The 22478-nt window shown below is 41.2% G+C and overlaps 1 long non-coding RNA gene across 4 annotated transcripts in view; it reads right to left on the minus strand.

Moving 5' to 3' along the window:
• LOC144052124 (uncharacterized) overlaps positions 1–22478 on the minus strand; it is an 89079-nt gene that overhangs the window by 44153 nt on the left and 22448 nt on the right. For all 4 annotated transcript variants that reach the window (XR_013294162.1, XR_013294161.1, XR_013294160.1 and 1 more), the window contains exon 4: positions 18600–18743. This is a non-coding gene — a long non-coding RNA (uncharacterized LOC144052124). The remainder of the gene's footprint in view (positions 1–18599; positions 18744–22478) is intronic.

Here is a 22478-nt window from a genome sequence, read left to right on the forward strand (position 1 = left end):
GATAACCTGCCATCAGCGCCACAATCATCCGCGCCCTCAAGTCCCGCTGTTTACCCTCACGACAGCCTAATGGTGCAATAAGGCCACCCGTGCACCTGTCACCCCCCCCCACCCCCCTGCCTGAAGACTCTGTTCATGCAGCTCTGGGACTGATACTTTATCAACTCCAGAAGCATCTTGTGAGCAACAGAAGCCATCCAAGCAGTTATTACGCCCAACACTGTTCCCTGTGATTGCGATCACATGTCCACATCTCATCTCCCAGATGCTTCGAGGTCTGTTTGATTTGATTTTTTCTGGGGTGGGGAGTCCGTCACCCCCCCCCCCCCCCCCTTGTACAAACTGGCAGATGCACGCAGACCGTGTGTTTTGCTTCTCTGGCTGTCATAACACCACAAGATGAGATTTTAGGCTGCTACAATGCAATTGTGTGAGGGAAGGAGAATGCGAGGGGGGCGGCTGTGCACCTCCTGCGACTATTTTGGTTGTCATTGTAGGCCATGACAGGACCACGTAGGATTTTGCCTGTGGAAGTCAAAATACTCAAGACTAATCCTACTTATTTTGAATTATGGCTGACATGCTATATGTGGAAAAAGACGCTTTCTTACCAAGTTAGTTGCAGTGTTGTGTTGGGGCAATGGGGCCCAGGCGTCCAAATTGGGGTCATCTAAATTAGTGTGTGGAATTCAATAAGTGTGGCAACAAAAGGTTGTGATTTCAAATGTCACCGCATATTAATAGTTCGATACAGTTAGTCTCGCTATACTAATAATAACAACCAGGAGACTGCATATTCTCAGTTGAACTATTTACTGGATGCCAGAAAGACCACACAGCTGTGGAAGAAGGTCTAATCTATTCAAAATAGTCTTTACACACGGGGGACGGCTCAGCCTCGCCCATGTGAAAATGTGTGGCCTGTGTGAAAAATGAGTGAAAGAAAATGCTGATTTTTAACGGCTGTAATGTAACGTGTGGACTAACAAGACATTTTTTGTTCTGTTTCTAAAACCCCAAATTAACCCTGGATCCGACGATGTCACCGTCCCCATAATGTTCCCGGTTACATCACTTCTATAGGTCTATTCCTTTTTGCGATTGGATGATTGTAATAGCAAAATGAGCTAGCCAGCTTTACAAAAACAGTGTTGCTCCTTATCATCTTCCTCTGTACTTGACTTTTGCTTACGCACCCTTGTTGAAAATTTATGGACTTAGCGACTGAAAGATTTTGATGTCCTTTACAACGGTACAAAAGCAACAACAACAAAAACAGTAAGTACCAAGCTGAACTGAAAAGCTGAAATGTTATTCATTCATCTTCCGTCTTTCTTTTTTTTTGCCGAAGGCAAAAACCCTATTAATTTTCAATGATGTCTGATACAATAGACTTCAGGTAGGCAGGGTTCATAGGTCAGACCGGCGCAGTTAACTAAGTGTTCTGCTGCTAATCAACCATTCCGTGAATAGCAGAGCCGCCCGTGCTATCCAATCAAGTGATTGTAAATGGAAGAAGTTAGCAGGCAATTGTAACCTGCGCCTCGTGTTATATCCTCAGCAAAGGCTGAATCCACACCTATAATTACACTCATTTACATCGAACCGGGGCCTTTTGGATCCATGTAAATACCCATTACGTTCACCCTAATGGACTGTTAAGTGTCCATCGGTGTCAGAGATGCGACTGCCGAATCACATCCTGCGGTATTGACTATTCCGTAGATCGGGATTATTTATGAAAGCATTCAAGACGGTTGTAAAAAATCCTGTTCGGAAAAGAGCTGCTTTTCCTCTGAAGTCATTTATTCAATGTTTAATTAAATGCTGCCCATCGCCGCCTTCAGGACGATCTCACAAGTGATTGATTTGGCGGCAAGCTTTGGGAAAAACAAAGATAATTTGCTTTTTAATGGAAATGTAGTGTTGAATTGAAGGTTAAAGAAAGGTTCAACAAAAGTAATCTCACATACTTATTATCGCTGCACTGGAGGGAGCCACACCCCCCCCCCCACTCTTTTTTTTGGAGGGGGGGGGGGGCATTAACCTGCAAAAGTGCTTTATAGTCCGCCCACTAATTCTCATTCTTCCTCCCGGGCGTTGCTATTTTTAAAAGTCGTCCCATCTGGCTGGTCTCGGCAGCAATATCGCCCGGTGAACTTTTGTCTCCAGCGTTTGCTAAATAGAAATGAGTCGTCTCTCCGTCACAGGTGGGCGGCGCGACTAACTGACTCGTGTTAACATCTTTGTTGACCCGCTACACCTGCTCTCGTCAATTTCTTCCTCGGCGACTGCCACTCCGGTGGGTTAATCCTCTGACGGCCAATCACGTCTAATCAATGTCGTCTGCCTTCAAGCGTGGTTAGGCTCTTATACGGTTACGTCAGTTTGTTGAAAGTTTTGAGATTTTTTTTCTGCCTAAAAATCATAGTTAAATTCTGACTTTGCACTTGATTTCCAATATGTAGCATGTTTTATTTGTACTTTTTGTTTTTGTGGTAGGGCTGTGTCTATACGCGTAGGGCTGTATCCATTCTGACTTTAAAGTCAGAATTCGGCTTGATGACAAAATCACCACCACACATTAACAGAAGCCCAGAAGCCTTGAGTGAGAATAATTTCATGTGTATACATCCAGTGTTTATGAAGTGTTTATTTCTGAGTGAAAACTTAAAGTCAGAATTCTCACCTTAAAGTCAGAATTCTGAGAATAAAGTGAGAATCCTGCCAACTCTTTTTCCTCCCCTTTTCACTGGCCCTAATCCTCTTCCGTAGTAACACCCTCACCCTTAATTATTCACAGGGGGTATGGACAGAGCCCTGCCCCAAATACAAAAAACTAATGGAAAAATAAAACATGCTACATATTGGAAATCAAGTGGAAAGTCAGAATTCACCTAATATTTTTGGGCAGAAAACCCCCCCGAATTTAACCTTGAACCCTAATCTCAGAATTCTTCCTTTAAAGTAGGAATTCTGACTTTTAGAACTTTCACTTTACAGTCAGAATTCTGAGAATTAAGTGAGAATTGTGACTTTAAAGTCAGAGTTCTGAGATTTAACTCAGAATTCTCACTTTAAAGCCGGAATTCTGAGATTAAAGTCAGAATTCTCACTTTAAATCAGAATTCTGAGATTAAAGTCAGAATTCTCACTTTAAATCAGAATTCTGAGAACTAAGTGAGAATTTTGACTGTAAAGTCAGAATTCTGAGATTATAGTCAGAATTATTACGTTAAAGCCGGAATTCTGAGATTAAGGTCAGAATTCTCACTTTAAAGTCAGAATTCTGAGAATTAAGTGAGAATTTTGACTTTAAAGTCAGAGTTCTGAGATTTAACTCAGAATTCTCACTTTAAAGCCGGAATTCTGAGATTAAAGTCAGAATTCTCACTTTAAATCAGAATTATTACGTTAAAGTCGGAATTCCGAGATTATAGTCAGAATTCTCACTTTAAAGTCAAAATTCTGAGAATTAGGTGAGAATCCTGCCAACCTTTCTTTTTTTTCTCTTCACTGGTCCTAATCCTCTTGTGTATGTTACTATGTGCTGTACAAGAAAACAAAAAAAGAGTCTGGGAAGCAATTTTGGGATCAAAGTATTATTTACCGTTAGTGTGATGTTATAGCAAAGAGCAGACAGCCGCCATGCCGGCTAAAAAAACAACAACCCCTCAATGATTCCGTGCAGGGAGTTTAATAATTTGTTTCCAGCTGTGCTACGACTCGAAAGTGTATGAAAGCAAAGAAAAAAGAACGAGAAAATACACGTCACTCTTCAACATGAATGTCAGCCTCCTCTCGACTTTTCCCCTCCATCCACAAAACTTAAATTGGATCCCTTGGAGAAATATGATAGGAGAGAAATTAACATTTACACTCTGCGCTTTTGGTGGCAGCCGTCATCTTTGTTGATTCTGCTGCTGCTGCTGCAGCAAAAAAATAATAATAAAAAAATCACAATTGCTGGGAGAGAGGGCAAAACCCACTTTCCAGGCAACACGTTTTTCTCTCCTTCCTCGGCCTCTTGTGAAGATAATTAAGAGCCACATTCAGGCGAGATGTGCGCCACTTCCTTCCTGTACGCCTCCATGGAGGTGGAGAAGTGCAATTAAAGTGAAGAGAAGCCAATCTGCTTCATACAGTCTATTCTTGGGGAAACTTTTAACCTCATTTACACCTTTTAGTGGCACAAAGGACTAGGAACGAACAAATAATGTGAAATTAATTGAAATGAGCTCTTTTGCGCCACGCATGCACACTTTGGAACTTAATTGCTAACAATAACACTATATAATACAACTATTAAAGTATGTCAAAATTATATTAATGAATTTGCATGTAAGCCACATGTGCTGCTAAATTTCCATTACACCTTTTGTTGATTGCAAAGTTGTCTAATGCATGACTTCCGATTTTTAGGTGAAATAGTTTTAGATCCGAAATGTTCAACATTATCTGCTGCCAAAAAAATATACAGGGGTAAAACGATTGTCCTGACTTAAACTAGACTAAAAATGTTGACAGTTTTTGTCGACTAAAACTAGATGAATAAAATGATGCTTTCAGGGACTAAAATAAAGACGAAAATGCTAGATTTATAGTCCACTAAAAATGGACTAAATAAAAACGTTATGAGGTTACATTTAAATATGGCGGATAAAATTAACACTAAGGGCAGAGGCCCCAGGTTTTTTTGCTCACATACAACGGAAGAAGAAAAAAATAAATAATAATAATAATAAAAAATGTTGGTAGGTTTTAGAGACATGCCTACCAAATGTCATGTTGCCAAGTCAAACCGGCATTGGGGGCTGAATTTCAAGAATTTCTGCCTTTTTTAGCTCCTAGGTACACAACAATTATCTAAGTGGCATGGCAGAATGTCCATTGTTGGCTCCGTCATTGTTCGCAGCCGCAAAACGCTGATGTCACGGCACCCACGCCGCAGCAACATCTGTTATTCGCAAGCCGCTTTTGCATGCGCCCGCGGGCTTCCGAGCATCGTGCCAGGTCTCGCCGAGCGCGTTCTCCAATTCCCCGGCTGGCAACAACAACGACGCGGGTTTGCTGGCCAAGCGCGTTTCACACCTCAACACACCTACACAACAAGTGGGCGAGATTAGAGACAAGAGGCTTAGGGCATGAAAAGCACGAATCAGATTTCTCGGAGCATTCCGGCACCGTGGCGCACCCGCGCGGCCCTCGGATCGCTTTATTAGCCGTCTCGTGCGCTTTGACGAGGAAACGACGACACGCGCAAAGCTCGCGAGCTTGCCGGGGATGGTCGGTGTTTTTTGTGTGTGTTGACGGAGGGATGCTGCGAGCAAAGTCTTTTAAAGGGGGTTAGAGCAGCTTTAAATGCAAATCAAACACATTTCTGGCCCTTAATCCATCATTAAGAGGGTGATTTCAGAAAATTAATTAAGAGAAAGGACAACACAATATGTACCCTGAAGAGCTCATTTGTCTGCAGGAGTGATCCAACAGTCATCAGTTAATTATGGAGTCGATGCCTGCGCCCTTGCAACGCAGCGTGCCTCCTTTGGGGACCCGGACCAGAGGTGGCAAACCTACACTAGTATGGAAATACTCTGGTAAAAAAAAAGAAAAGAAAAAGTATTGAGGGAAACTTGACTCATTTTCAGCAGTAATAAGTTAGTATTTTGTCCAGAATTAATTTGATGAATTTTTTTTGTATGCAATGAATACCTTTAAAAACAAATGTTTCCACTTGCTGCCGACTGACGATGACATCACCTGCACTGAGGATCAAAATTTACTTTGATACTCGTGCAATTAATTAGAGACATTGTTTCACTCAGAATTGTCCAAATCTGATTTTCTTTTGAAAACATATGCTTTTCCATCCATCCATCCATCATCTACCGCTTATCCGGGGTCGGGTCGGGGGGGGCAGTAGCTTTAGCAGGGAAGCCCAGTCTCCCCAGCCACTTCAGCCAGCTCCTCCGACGAGGCGTTCCCAGGCCAGCCGAGAGACGTAGTCTCTCCAGCGTGTCCTGGGTCGTCCCTGGGGCCTCCCGCCGCTGGGACATGCCTGGAACACCTCGTCCAGGAGGCATCCGAACCAGATGCCCGAGCCACCTCAACTGATTCCTCTCAACGCGGAGGAGTAGCGGCTCGATACTGAGTCCCTCCCGGATGACCGAGCTTCTCACCCGATCTCTAAGGGAGAGCCCGGCTACCCTGCGGAGGAAACTCATTTCAGCCGCTTGTTTCTTGTTTTTTGGGTGACGCCCCACAGCTCGTGACCATACGTGAGGGCAGGAACATATGCTTTTAATTCGGAAAACACCAACTTCAGATCAGCTTTTTCTGAAAAGTCAGGGAGCAAACTAGGAACTAAATCTGAACTAATTTATGTCAACTTTTTAATAAAAAAAAATCGGATTAATCAAAAACATAATAGAAGCTTAATCAATGATTAAAATAATTGTTAGTTGCGGCCCTCTTCCTGCAAGTAGTGCAAAGTCTGAAAAAGTGTTTGAAAGCATATTGCGTAATAGCGACGCTCTCAAGTTGAGTCAGCGCGTCATCTTGGCCACGCGTCCCCTCGGCGCTGTGGGCGTCGCCAACATGGATTCGTGGACAATATCTGGCTCATTCGGAGCGCTTCTGTCTGTTTTAATCAGCGCTGTCGACTTGACGGGCAGGTGGGAAGGAAATTTGGCAGACCGAGTCGCGGCAGGGCTGCTCGCGAGGTTAATTGGCAGTGGGAATAATCGGCCGCCGGGCTGCGTTATATACGGGAGGAGGAACGGGGGAAGGTCTTGGAGACGTTTTCCGTTGATTGCGAGGTCGACTATCGAGATCCAAAATTCTGCCGCTGTTGCTCACTTGTGTTGAATGTGCCGAGTCGTGTTTTTGTGAAGTGACTCGGTGGAAAAATAATGATCAGTTTGGCTGAGATTCGAACCCGAACCATGTTGAGGCAAACGCGCTAACTAATCTCTAAGTGCCCGCTGTAAAAGATACGATTAGCATAACATACAATTTTAGCCAGCCAGTAAGATAACGGATTTCGTCAAATACCTGTCAGGTCATTTTTTACTTATTTGAGGAAACTTGTTTATTTGTTTAAGCAGATGACACATTTGATGATGCAATTGAGACATGGTGTCTAAAATGGTTACTATTTGTGGAAATGCTGTAATTTGTATCCCATTTCTTTCAACCTCTAAGACTCTCAACACAGAGATTCCTACTTTGGCGTCTAGTCACTAAATTATTTGTACATTTGTGTGCGTCTTGTGTTCATCTATTAAAAGTAACTCTCTGATATTAAATTGGATACCGCGGTGCAAGTCGTGATAAATGAGGCCCCTGGTGCGGACTGAGTAATTCTTATTTCCCACAGCATGGCAAGCTGAGGCAAATATGTTTTTTTCTTTTTTTCCAATGTTTTTTTATTGCTGCTTCTGTATAGCGGTGCTGTAAATAAGCAAGACATTAAAATTTGCATACCATAAAAGAATAGAAGCAGCAGCTCAGACAAATATGAGAAAAGCATTAGGAAGACATTTACATAGCATTTACAAGCAATTTAAAAATAAGATGAAATAAAAGGAGAGCTTTTTGCATATCGCGTCGGCTCGGCTGATGCAAAAGGACGTTTTCTTTGCATCTGCTGGCAGCCTCGGAGACGCTTTTTAAGCGCTGATGAATTTTGGGATTTAGTCGGACAACATTTGCACCTCTGGAAACGTGTTTCCATTAATAACAAATGTCCTGACAACGCAGCCCTGACACGATCCGGTTAGTGCATCATTTTTGCGGGGGTTGCTAAAAGTTGGACTGCTAAGTAGCGTTAAAGCACATCTAGCGCAACATGCTTTGCATTGTACATTACTTTATGGATCTAGTACTCACGGTCGCTTTTTTTTTTGCTTTGAAATCTGAGCATCATAACTGTTCTGCAGTGCATTTCTAATTAGAGGAATGAATGACAATAAAGGAATGTGATGTTAGGAAAACAACTTTCTTTTATTAAGAAAATGGATGGATGGCTGGATTTTTTTTTTTTTTTAAATGGCAACTTCCAGAGACGGATGAAAATGGATACTCATTTTTTTTTTTTGAATTATTTCTTAAAAATGTATTATTATTTTTATTATTATTATTATTATCATTATTCCCCCAACTCCAAGAATTTTGAATGATGATGAAATGAATGATGAAACATATATTGAGTGTTTATCAGCGTTTTGGGGAGATTTTTTTTTTTGAGAACGTTTTTTTTTCTCTCCAATGCGTTTCCTGGGTGTCAATCATACGCCGATTTTTCACTATTCATGGAAGAATAGTGGGGGGCTGTATCATGTGGACACTAGCGGAGGCACATCAAACATATTATTGCCTTTGAAACATCGCGCTAATTTTGACAAGTTGACTTTAAGAAGCCCTTATCATTTTGGTCCGCACCAGCTCATTGGTGAATATTTTGAATTACAAGTTATACTGTTTTACTCTAATATAACAACTTTTTTTTCATTTATTAATCGGCAACATCAAACAAAAATCTTATTTTGAAGATTTTTGGTGTGTTATACAAAGTGGTCAATCCAAGCAAGCTTTGCATTATAAAAGACCGTCATTGGTGGGAAATCTTGTCATGTTGCTGATCAATGACATCATCGACTAGTCGACGTCCATGCGACTATCATCATTGTAGAGTTGACGAAAAAAGAAAAAAAAAAGTAAATAATTCTTCAACTACTAGCATTTACGACGGCGTAGTAGGGCCACATATACATTTTTTTTTTTTAGAAGGCGGGGGCAACATTCCGAGAAAAAAACTAGCAAATTGATAAAGTGGCAAATTTGTGAGTTTTTTTTCTCGGAACATTGCCCCCTACCCTCTAAAAACAAATATTTATATATGGCTCAACATTCCGAGAAAAAAACTAGCAAATAGATAAAGTGGAAAATTTGTGAGTTTTTTTCTCTCGGAACATTGCCCCCTACCCTCTAAAAACAAATATTTATATATGGCTATATCTAATGAGGGTGTTTTTTAAAAAATGTATTTTCTTTTTTTCCCATTCATATTAGTAGTCAAATAAAATAATTGAATAATAATTAAGTCAAGTACATTTATTTGCACGTTTTAGGTGAGGTTTATCTTATTTGTGTGTCAAGTCAAATTGCCCCGTTTTCGGCAGAGAAGGATCTCGAAAATAAATTCATGCTGCAGTCTACCACTTTGCACCATCACAGCCCTACAAGTGATTAAAACGTTAAGACTTAACAGAATGGAGCTCTTTCCCCATTAAGTAGAGAATAACCAGATCATCAACATTCTAAAGTAATAGAATTCAATTCTGCAACGAGTCTATAATGCAGAAGAATTGCTGCTAAACATGCTCAATGTCATCTCTTGTCGAGTCATTTAGCAGATTACGGCACACGCAGCTGTGGGACGTTGTGCTCAAGCCGACCAGAGCAAGTCAACCTCCCATCCCGGAGCTAAACAATGCACCGCCCACCATTAGCTTGGGCGGCGGGCGAGTTCATTGGGCGTAACGCACCCATCACGGTAATCGTTACGGACAGGACATGCAGCTGCTAATGATCTTCTCTTAATCACACTTAATCAGGTAATAATGATTTTTGAGGTTAGAGATGACATGCCGTCGAGCCGCTTCCGACAAACGGGCCGGGGAGTCGTACGTGCTGACGCGCATCTGGGATACATTTACAAATAAATAAAGTCCAATAAAGATAAGTATGGTGACGCCTTGAGATGAGGGACAAAACTTGCACATTTTTCAAGATAAGAGCTGTCTGGTGTTTTTTTTTTGCTTTGAGATACAAGCTGATTTTTTTTTTTTTAATTGATTATCCTATTATGTATTTGTGGGAGTGTTATTGGGATTCTTTATTATACTTATACTTATTATAGCATTTTATTCTCCACAATTTTTTGCCGTGCGATAACTCCCACATCTGATTCCACATTACTTATAGTTTTCGCACAATGTAAAGTTGAAAATAAACTGTTCCCCATTAATTTTCAATGGGACAGACGTTTAACTTTTCCTGAGTTTTGATGTGCAAAAACTCCTGCATATTGCATCCAATTTACACCGTTAAAATTTCAACTTGCTTCAAAAATTCGCACCTTCCAGAGAATATATTGACTGATTCCACATTACTTACAGTATTCGCACAATTTAACATTAAATATCTTCTCCCCATTCAGTTTCAATGGGACTGACATTGAACTTTTTCTGAATTCAGCAGCTTAACCATTTAATTTAATATGAATTAATGTAATCATTTTCAATGTCGTTTAACTTTATTGTTGTTATAATATAAAGCATTTAATTAGCATTCAGCTATTAGCATTCAGCATCCCCACAATTTCTCCAGAAATTGCACTTTCTCCAGTTGTCTTAAGTGAATGACGCAGCACGACTAATCGGAGCGCGGCAACAAATTAGGATGGCCACGATCTGAAGACAGACTTTACTGCATGCATTCCGACATGTGACACTCCAAGCTGGTTTTGCAGATCCCCCCCCCCCCGCCCCCCACCTGCTGAAATTCAAATGTAAAAGTTTGTCAAACTATCCGCAGTTAAAACTTTTGAATGTGACACACGATGAACTCGCGAGCGGAGTTTTTGCCGAAACGCGTTTGAAATGGAAAGATTGAAAATGGAATTAAAAAAGCCGCCAGTGAGACACTGCATTAATGAGTGTGCGCGCGTGCGTGCGTGCGCGCGTGCGTGTGTGGTCAACCCAGCAGCAGCCCAGTGTCATTTGCAGGTGATTTAATGAAGGCAGACATGCCGGACAGTTGTAATGGTGGCGTAATGGCACCACTCTTGGCAATTCACACAACACTCAGGCTGCAGATTTATCAGCACTGTTTGCCTTAATAGAGACTGAGAGGATTTAATGAAGCGCTACTGCAGACGCCATCCCAGTCATATGAATTCATACGCCATATAAACGCCTTTTGTTTTCTTCTTACTCTGACTACATTAAAACATATTGAGGTATAAATCTTAGATTCATTGCAATTTTACATTACAGTACTCATAAATTATTTGGGGGGGGGGGACCACACAACTGTCAATATTAATTTGAATAATTTCAGGGATTTATCAGATTTTTCTTCTCTGGCATAAAATGTGAATAATGCTATACATTAAAACATGCATACAAATGCTGCTGGTATTTTAAAGTCATATTCCAACTTACCTAAACATTCCTCATGAATCAAATAATCAGTCACATGAGACAGGGTTGTGGTATTTTCCTAAGATTGATAAAATTTCAACTACAAAATGTTACCATGTCAAAGCTCATTACAATCCTGCTGCAAATAGTGAAAAACAAGAGGGCGCCAAAGTGGTAAATGAAGCTACTCAAATCACTCGGATATAGTTCCTTGACACCATGGTGTGCTTTTTTCTGTATTCGTTTATTATTTGGAAGATTATTAGCACCCATTAGTACCCGTCGATGATTAGTAGCCGCGGGCCCCGTGCTCGCTCATTTTGTCGGCGACAGACAGTAAATAGTAATCGCCGTTCGGACCCCGCTTCCCCCCGTCCCTGTTGACGTTTCAGCAGTTGTCGTGAACTCCAAATGGTCTCTGTGTTTGAGTTGTGGTAAGCAAACTTTGCACGCCGTGATAAAATGCACCTGCAACCGCTTTTGAACAACAGAGGTCAACGCTTAGCCGGATGCTAAACAGGCTTAGACTCCAAAATCCAAAACTTCCAATCCTGCGATAAACGTGTTAAAAGCAACAACAACTCGGTGGTCTCGCAGACTGTCGGTGAAGCGTGGCCTTTACTAATTGTAAAGTCAATGAAGCATTCTTAACAGATGCCAGTGGAACGGCTCCATTAGGAATTGGGGGGGGGGGACGGCCGTCATCCGCATATCACCGCCCCGGGAAGCCAAAGTGTCATTATCGCGCCGCTCCGACCGCATCTATGCACCCGCCAATTTCATTCTTATTAAATGCACATTAAAAGTGGAGATGGACGGTCTTGCTCGAGTGGACTTGGCGCTTAGCAAAGACTTTTGCTCGGACGCGTTCGCCGGACTCGGCGGACCAAAGTCTTCTTAAGTGATGACCATTAAGTATTCATAAACAGGAAACTTTGATTGGATCCGTGGAGCGTGATCGCGCCGCAAAGTTGTTTTTCCCGCGAAGGCCCGCGTCACAACTAAGCAACTTTTGCCCTGCGACTCGCCAAAGAATCCACAGACCTCGATGTGGCGCTACATTTCCCCATAAACGAGGGGATAATTACGGCCTAAGAGAGACTGAAAAGAGAGTAAGAAGCTGCATTTAGCAGATAAGTAATGCAGTCAGTTAGCCCCCCAGGGGCAAGAAAAATGGGTGCGGGGCGGTTTAGTGTATTAATAAAACAAACAGGAAAAGGCACAATTGGACACATTTTTCCTTAATTAGCAAAAACAAATACAAAACATTAACGGCTGCACATTTCACAAGTGGAGAATGTTTATGAGCGCTGCTGTGTAAATGACTATTTGATCGACTATTACGCAATTAGCATGCAACAATCATTTTCTGTGTCAGCCATCCAAAACAAATCACAGTGATATTAAGCTATTATATCCCAGCGAGAGCCCGCGCACGCTACATCGTTGCCTTTTTCTGTGCGTTCGTGCCGAGCTACTGTTGACATTTAACTGTTTTGAATTTAGTTATACATGTGTAGAAATAGATATTACTACGTTAACTCAATCACCAGATGTATTGAGGATGTGATAATGATTTCTTTGATCTCCGTTTGAACTCTGTCCTCTCTCTTTCCGTAACAAAGGAGTGGGCTAAAAAGTTTCTGTTGACTCATCGAAAGAGGATGTTAAAAATACTATCAGCGTTTCTGTTCATCAGGTCATCCTGTCGTAAAATCCAATAGGGTTCAGAGGGCAAGAGCCTGTCTACATCAAAGACTCTAGTCGGGAAGTAACTAAAGATATATATTTTTTTTTATGTCACAACTCTGCTAAGGATTCAAAATAGGGCGGGGGCAGGTCCCAATGTAAGACCTTTTTGTATAAAGATGCTAAAGATTCAAAACGCAACACACTGGGAGCTTTTCACCACTTTTCGAGTGAGCTTGTCTCTGTGTCTTTTAAATGCTTTTAAAATAAAAACTTGCAAGGAACTTCTTCATCGATCTCATTTATGATTTATTTGAACACGCAATAGATTACAAAATCCATGTAATCTATCACTACACAAGCCCTTTGGCACATTTTTGAAAGTGCCACGACACAGGCGGCATTTCCAAAAGCCACGTGGCGGTTGTCACGGTGCACGGCAAGGCCCCTTTGTGCATGTAGCGACAAGCCGGACGCCCTTCAGGGACGGCGGCGCAACACGCCGACGTGAATATTCATCAGGCTGCCACACACGCATTCACAGATGATCATCGGCGTGTACAACAATGCGCCGATGATCAAAGGAAGCTCATTATCTCTCTGTCGTGCTGCAGAGTTTGAAAAAAAATAATCCCAATCAGTAGCGGCTTAAGCTCCTTTCTCCCCGTCTCGGCACACCATCGCCTTCGGTTGGGCCACACAAAAACCGGGATGCATTTAAATCCCGTCCTTTTCACTGAAATCAGATCTGAGCGCCCGCTCAAAAAGCACTTAGCTTGCATTAGCTTGAGATGAAGAAGTGCGTCTGATTTATGTCCAAAGCGGACATTGATTCCGCCAGGACAAAGAGCGCTGTTGGGCCGATGGTAAATACCTTTAATACATATCTAATTGCCAAGCGAGATGTGAAATCAGATTGGCTGCTCAATGAAATGTCGCTGGTTCAAGTTCACTAAGGGAGGTTTTGTGCCTGCTGGAGTTTTTTCAGACTTCAGACTTCTTCACTAGCTTATTTGGGTTGCGACAAAAGTTCATTCTATATAAGGACCAGCTTGTCTGAGACTCAAGGTTGACTGTTGAATGTTTCAACAACTGGGGAACGTTTAGCTCAAGGGCATCTCGGTGGTCCATTTTTCCAGCAATCAGTTTCGGACTCCACTTTCCTTAGGTCTTAAAGAAGATCTGCTTGCTTTTGTTTTTTTTGGGGTGTTGGATCTCTTCTGTGTCCAGATCATGTCCCTGAACCCTTCCAAGTCCCCAAAACCAGGTCCTTACGGATGACCCCCTCCCAAAAAGAGAGATACTCGCTGCTTAACAGCAAAGCAAAAGTGCCAGTGGCTGAAGTGGCTGTATAGGATCAATACAATTAAACACGTTTCAGAAAAGGAGTCTGGGCTGCAGACGGTCTCGACGCCTGCTATAGGAATCCATTAGGCAGTTTCTGCTCATGACAACGTTCAGGTCTCAAGTCCTGTGCAGGTTCTGAAAGCGCGATTGGATTTAGGATATGAAGAAACTTGTCAGCATTTCAGCTGTAGGTTCTTTCGATTGCTTTTTTTTTTCCCCCGTTCCGTTCTGTCTTCAATTCCGCTTATCCGGGGTCGGGTCGCGGAGGCAGCAGCTTTAGCAGGGAAGCCAAGACTTCCCTCTCCCCAGCCTCTTCACCCAGCTCCCCCGACGAGATCCCAAGGCGTTCCCAGGCCAGCCGAGAGACGTAGTCTCTCCAGCGTGTCCTGGGTCGTCCCCGGGGCCTCCCGCCGCTAGGACATGCCCGGAACACCTCCCCAGGGAGGCGTCCAGGAGGCATCCAAACCAGATGCCCGAGCCTCCTCAACTGGTTCCTCTCAACGTGGAGGAGTAGTCTTTCTATCACACCAGATTGAAATCAGTATGCCTGGACACGACTGGTCACGATTCTGGTGGGTAGCGGTGCCTGTTCTAGTACCTTAGGAAAACCCGGTCTCTGTTGGACAACATTCACAATCGTTAAAGTTTAACATCATCATATATCCAAAATCTCTTTATGGAGCAGAGACAAAGTTTCCCCAGTCTGTTTGTAAACTTTGAAGGAACGACTTCAAAAAAAAAGGAGAAGCAACACCGCAGCACAACAAGCTTGACTCCTCCTCAGAATTCAACCAAAGCCCAAAGTCACCTCGTAAGCAACACACAATCCCTGACATTTGTGTCACTGTTCAGTAAAATAAACACCAGCCCACTACAGCCGTTTAATTGCGAGAAAATCCCGGTACGCAGCGTTCCCTGTATACGTTCAAGGATATTGGTATTACCTGATCAATCATTCAAATGCAAATAATTTGCATTTCTATGAATGATCACAATGAGTACAGACAGAGAAGTATCCAATTATCTTGTAATCGGGGTTCCAGACCTCTGAGCGTCAATATCTTGGCCCGGATAGTATTTAATATCAATCAAGATTTTGCTCTGACATTGAACAAGCACAATTGAAAGCTTCAAAGTAGATTGGATGAAAATTGATGGGTAAAAAGCTAAATGGATTATGTACCTTTGACATTGGAACATAAATGTACCTTTTTGGAATTGATAACCCGCCACCCTTTCTCACCAACCTACTTAAAACAAAAATGACAGTACAAGGTACTGTTTGCGGTACGTGGTCAGTTGGGGTTCAAATCATGTCAAGTCAATTTGACATTGCTGGTCGTGTCATTGTATATTTTCCAGATAACCGGCTAGAAATCACAAAAATCACCAAAAGTTCTGCACTGCTGCGCTGACTTTGTTCTGGATGTTGTGGGATTCAACTCCAATCCCTAGTCAATTTTTTTTATGGGTGCCCTCAGTTTCCTCTTGAATAAAACTTCCCTCTTACCACTCGGGCTGGGTAAAAGTTTTTATTGGCAACAAGAAAAACTTAGTCCAACTTCAGTGGATCCAGTGACCCGTTAGTGGAACGTGAGGGACACCACCAGTTCTTTTTTTCTTTTAGAGCTAAATAGTGTTCATTCTGTAATTTTACCGATTTGACATGTCATCATCATTGCTCTCTCTTTTCTATTTATTTTTTATTTTGTATGTGGGTGAGTATGTGTATGTGCGTGCGTGCGAGTATGTGTGTGTGTATTCATTAGTTCACCTAAAACCTATTAAAAAATCCCATACCGTTCACCTAAAGCGAACACTTCCAGCCAGAGTCGTGAGGCCGTCAGGAGACCCGAGGAAGGACCAAAGAAAAGAAAGGAAAGTGAAATCCAGCACCGACCAGACACCACCCACCACCCACCACCCACCGGGCACCACCAGTTCTAACAAACACGGCAACCGGCTATCTCTGTGTGCAGGGATCATTGACATCATAAGAGTACTATACTGCTGGGAAAATCAGTCAGGAGCCGGCTTATCTGAGTCTTGAGAAAGCAGACTTAAAAAAAGTTTTTTTTTTTAAGAAAACTGCTAAGTCATAAGGTCCTCAATATGTAGCAGGCGATGAACCATGGCTTGTTTGATGAAGTTTTCAATGCAGTGGTGAATTCGTAGAAGCAGAAAACAGACCATCCAAAAATGAACCTTATCGAAGGCAGTGTTGCGCAATAGAAAAGCACCAAGTCCAATAATGACCTCGTACCCCCTAATTCAGTGAAACCCTTCTGTTTCACGAAAAAAAGAAACAGGTGTTGCCTCCGTTCTGGACTGGAATGTGTACATTTTTGTGTCGTATAGATTTCCTGTCAAGCGTTGACTAATAATGAGCTCCAGCTAGCAGCGCACGAAAGGATCCAAACAAAAACAATGGAGCATCAAAGTGATGTTTCAGCACTGGTTCAGCAGTCTTAGGAACACACATTGACACGCTGGCTAACATCTCTGTGAACAAAAGTGCTGTCACATTCATCTTTTTCCCGAGATTGCGCTCATGTTCTGAAGTGAAAGTCACAGGGCCAAATCCAATAGCGCCATCGATCTGCTGTGTTGCATTACAGCAGGATTTGGCGGCCATTGTTGAGCCTCCTTTGCTTGAAACAGCACTTGTTTTTATTCTCCTTTATTTGCCTTAATGTAGTTGTATTTTGCTGCGCCGCTCAGCTAATGGTCTTCAACGTTCTTCCAGAAGCGCGGCCCTCCCGGGGTGTTTTCAGAGTAATTTGGTTCCACCTGAGGAGACGCACATGCTCGCTCAAACGCACAATCAATATTAATCGACTTTGCAGAGGCCGAAGTCCTCAAGCAGACGTTCCGCTGCGCGAGATCATATTTTAGCTGGGCTGAAGGGTCGAACAGTGCGCACGTGGTCACCCGCAGTGTTATTGATGATGTGACCTTGAGAGGTTCCTTGTGTCGTGATCTTATTCCTCTTTCCCAGAGAGTCTCAGAGCCGCCATTCCTCCACTATGATGACTTTTTTCTCTCCCTTCAGACTCTTAGAGGAGTTCCTACCAGACGTGTTCGAGGCACCGAGTGCTACAGATGAAATATGGATCACTAATGAGGCCTTGATTAAATGTTAAGCACAGCAGGAATGCTAATCTATTTTACATATCTAGGTGGCACTGATGTTTTCAGATCTATTCCCGCATAACTCTGCTTGCTGAAATTCAAACAGGATTACTGGAAGAACTAAGATCCCCCGCGTGCCATTCAGGCTGAGCCCGTCTTTCAACCATCGAACACTATTTAGCAAGGTTACTAGGCTCAACTGAAATGCATCCCTGCAGATGTCAGTGCAATTCAGTCGGATAGGAAGACATGCAAAGACTTCACGAGAGTTGAGTTCAAGAAGGATTATGGTTAAGGTTAGTGTTCTTTTTAGGTTTAAAGTTTGCGTTAAAGTTGGTGCAATGGTTAGCATTATATGATATGGTTATTGTTAGGGTTATAGTTGTGGACAGTGCATCTGTTTTTTCTAGGGAAAGACCAATTATCGACTGAGACGATTATCGGTGCCGATATTCAGCATTTTATCGGCATCAGCCATTTTGAAGAATCATACGGCCGTTAATAGATCCATTAAAAAATGTTCAGGGAACTAATTATTTACATTTTTATATATGCTTCTAACCCTGGGAACTCTCTGCACCTTCTGTTTTGGTTTGAAATCAAAACTAAGTAACATTTTAGTGCTTCAGATATTTTGAAATAATAATTTAGTGTAGCAAACCATTTTTATTTAACTTTTGAAGACATGCTACTGCCCCTGGAAGATCCCTAAACCTTTTGTTAGATTTTTTAGAACAAAGATGTCGATTGACATTGAAGATTTCTTTTTAAACTCCAAATATTTTACAAACCCTAAACATTGTTCAGTAAACGTATGCTTAAAAGAAAAAAATAAGAGCTGGAGTTTGTATTTATTTAATTTTTGATGCCAATATTTTTTCTTTTAGTGAAAATGAATATTTGCTGTAAATATCGGTTATCGGCATCCTTGACTACTAATAATCGGTATAAGCCCTGAAAAAAAAACATATCGGTCTATCTCTAGTTTTTTCTTTGGCTTTTTTTGGTGACACTTATTCTTAAAATGGAAAATATATTTGTGTTCATGTGCCCATTTGGGGTGGGTACAGGCAACCCAAGGTACGGTCTGTAACTCAGTTTATGGATCATAGTTGGAGACGTTTTCAGTACGTGTTTGTACACAAGCGGCCATATTTACAATATAATTACATATTTAATGATAGGAAAATGAAGCAAAAAAAAACAAATGATTCAATAACTCACCATTCCACCATTATGATTACTATAGTTGTAATAGTAGAGCTGTGCTTTGAACAAACTCGGCGTGTGGCAGGAACACATCACGGCTGTTTGGCATTCGGTACCCTTTTGCAGTGCTGTGTATTGTAAAAAAAGTTGGTTGTCTGCCTGAGAAGGAAAATGAAACAGGTAGCCGTTAATAATATGTTAACCCACAACTATTAGACCCACTTTAATTATTAACATTAATCATTGTTTGCCTACAGAATGAAGTAACCCAGATGGTCTTCTCTGCATTATTATTATTATTAGTGTGCCATGTTACCAACTAGTTTAATTAGGTCGGGCAAAAAAATCAAATACAGCAAATACATTATTAAAAATGTTTTTCTACAGAATGCGGGCAGCGCCATGAAACATTTTCATTGAGTGACTACAATAAAATCATAACCAAACCAAAAGCATCCGCTCCTATTTGAATCGTTATTTTTCAGCCATCTTGATCTGCCGGCGAGCCCCTTTCTTGACAGATTCCTATTTAGGCGGCGGCGGCGTGATGTCAGGCCGCCGTTGATTGATGCAATTGATCGGCACGGCACACCCAGGATGTGGACAGGTGAGGTTACCATCCTGTCACTCAGCCACGACGCTCGTATTACTCATTCAACGTCTGCAATTAACAGAGCCGTCTTCCTCCAGACTTGAACGGACACACATTTCCGTAGTGTCGTATTCCAGAATGCCATGAGGATAAAAAAAGCTTCTTGTGCCCTTCAACAGCGGTAACCAAAGCAGTATTTTTGACAAACTGGCATGGAAACTGTTTTAAAAATAATAATATAAATACAACTAACCATTATGTTTAATATAGTTGTTGTACTTCACCAGTCCAGTCTAATCTGCAATTTAATTTTGGCTACATTCATTTTGATCAAGGTCATGTGTAAGAATAACCTGCTGCGATTAACACATATCTTCACCGTGTTCAAATATGGCTTAAGACACGTTTTGACAAAGATGCGTTTTTGCCTAAAACATCTCCAACCTCTGCCAAAATCATCTACTTTGTTAAACAGATCATTCAAATCTATCACTGAAATGATGTTATTAATAAATATAACAATCAATATTTGGTTTAGTTTTTTTTTATGTTTTCTGAAAAAAATTAAAGAAAAAATGTTGGACTATTATTTTAGGAAAGAGACAATATTTTAATTAACTACAACCTGTCTTTTAAATCCAGAGATCTTTTTCTTGTAAGTTGTAGGCTCTTCTACTATCTCATCATTTGACCTTTTTCCCCTTTAAGAACCACTCAAAGGATGTTATTTTTTGTACTTTTTTTTGTTAGCTTTTGGGTTTTGCTTTAGTGTATCAAGTGATGGTTTGAAGAGTTTACAAAGGTGGTCCTTCAGGATAGGCTTAAATGTACTATTTTGCTTCTTGTTCCTAAGTCAAAAATGAAGCCAGAGTAGGACAGCTGGGATGAAGAAGGCGTGTGAGCGCTAACTGAACATTTCGACTCACGCTGCAAACGTGAGATAAGACATGGCATATCCCATAGTTCTCGAACCCGTCAAAAACAACACATGAGTTTTATTGTTATTGCAAAATTTTTGTTTTTTTTCTCTATCTAAAGCAAATTTGGCCTGGTGGCATCTGTCATTTTTATGGTTTTGGCTTCCTCACAAGATGGTGGCCGAACACTATAAAGTATGAACCCATGAAGAAATAAGACAATATAGATCAAGAGTAACCAACCTTTTTGAAAATGAAAGCTGATTCTGAGTATTGATTATTGTCAAAGGCTACCAGTTTGAGACACACTTTTAAAATAACAAAAGTGTTCAAAATACCTTCAGATAAATAAATAAATAAAATATATAGAAAAGATTAGTATGTCATCCAAAAAGTAACCACACAAATTAGAAATTGAATTAGAAGCCTAACAAATGTCGTCCTCTGGTCAAGCTACAGCTAATCGCTAGTTAGCAACATGCTAGTGATAACTTTGTGCTAATTAAGCTAATTACCAACTTTAAACTCTGTAAACAAGACTCACACAACAATTTTAGCATGGTTAGATTAACTGTAAAACTAGCATAACGTGGACTGGACTTAACCGTACTTACTGTATTTAATTTTTTTTAGTTCCTAAACATTCACATGAGTTTTCAACAAGCCATTCGCCATCCTTGATATCCCATATACTGATTGGGTAATTAATCAGATATGAGTGACACCTGCTTGCCCAAATACATAGAAACATACGTTACATAACACATTCAAGGCCCTAACCAATGCGGTGTAAATGTGACAATCCCATGAAACACTTCTTTCTTTCTTTTAAATGCATACATTTAATTCACATACAGCATGTAGCGTTAAATAAGTGAACATAAATACAAATTAATTATGCAAAACAAATAAGTAAAGTTTGCTTTAATTGACTCTCTTTTAAAAACTGTAAAGCAAAACCTTATGCAAGGCCCAACGAAACACTGTCCGATTTGTTTTCTTTTTTAAGCGTGCATCTTTTATTAATTTTGATGAATGTGTCTCTTTACACCAGTTGTTGTGGGTTTGTGCATTTTAAAGATATTCAGTTTGCATCACTGGCACACTTGAGCACTCTATCTGAGCTGTACAGTCGGACGTTGGGGTGGGGGGATACCAGGGAGAAAAAAACATGCTATTTTCCACACTTCCTCTGGCTTTTAATGATCCCATAAAGACTTAATTTATTCAGTGCTTAATTTATTTCTGCAAGCTTCTCCAAGCTGCATTGTTTATTGTTGCTAAGAGCCTTCGCAAACACTACAAAGCTCGATGAATTAAGACGGTTCGCAATAATAACTTGTTGCCAAGTGCCTGTCTTCTTTTTTTCCAATAAGAGGAAATATCAGCATTAAAAAATGATCAAAATAGACCAATGAAAATGGAATTAATCCAAATTAAATGGTCTCCATAGAACAAGGGAACTTCAGGAATATAGGTTTAGTTTCTTTTTTTCCCTTTTTTTTTGAGTAACTGAGTAACATAAGTAAGTAATGACGCAACTAAATAATCTCAAATAAATGAATAGATAAATATGTTTACAATCGTGTAAATTATGTTTTGCCATTCACGGGCTTTGTCACGACGGGGGGGTCGCCATTGTCGAGTGACGTCAGATTGAAGCCAGTCGGTGATGTCGGTCGGGGTCTTTTTTTTTCCCTTCCAACTTTGCAACTCGGACCTCTGAGTTCAAAGAGGCGTTACCATGCATACTTCCTCGGAAAAAAGTCCCGACTTCTCACCTTCCTCAAATTCCTTACAGCCACCTCTGATACTGTATAAGGTCATTTTAGCATTAAAAGCAAGAGATAAGCAGCATAAGCGCAATAGGTGAGCATCCATCTATTTAGCCGCAGAAGAAGCAAGAGGAGACAGCTACGAGGTACGAGGCAGAGCTTGATGGGGCTCAGGGCGCAAAGTCCTCGCCGCCCTCGTTATCGTTGCAAATAGACCTCATTTTTCACGCCCACCGCTGGTCGTGGCCCCTCAGCGCTCGGCGAAGTTGATGCCCGTTTTCGCTTCAACGGAGCGCGAGCAGGCCAATGGCCACCCTAGCGGCTTACATCTTTAGTGTGTCGCTCTCCAGATGAAGCTATCAACATCTGTGACCGAGAGGCACCATGCAGTGGGTGAATAGATTTGTGCAACCCAGTGAAAAAGATGCATGCAGTTGAACCATTTTTTTAGGTATAGGCTTTCATTACATACCTTTTATACATCCATTCAAAAGGTTTGGGTCACCCAAAATGTCTTTCATGGTTTCAATGAAAACACACAATTTATACACTAATCAAAAGTTTCCAAACTTTTCATCAATGATGATGAAATGATCTAGTTGATTTTTTT

The sequence above is a fragment of the Vanacampus margaritifer genome, chromosome 5 (genome assembly GCF_051991255.1).
Source record: "Vanacampus margaritifer isolate UIUO_Vmar chromosome 5, RoL_Vmar_1.0, whole genome shotgun sequence".
In the NCBI taxonomy this organism is placed as follows: domain Eukaryota; kingdom Metazoa; phylum Chordata; class Actinopteri; order Syngnathiformes; family Syngnathidae; genus Vanacampus; species Vanacampus margaritifer.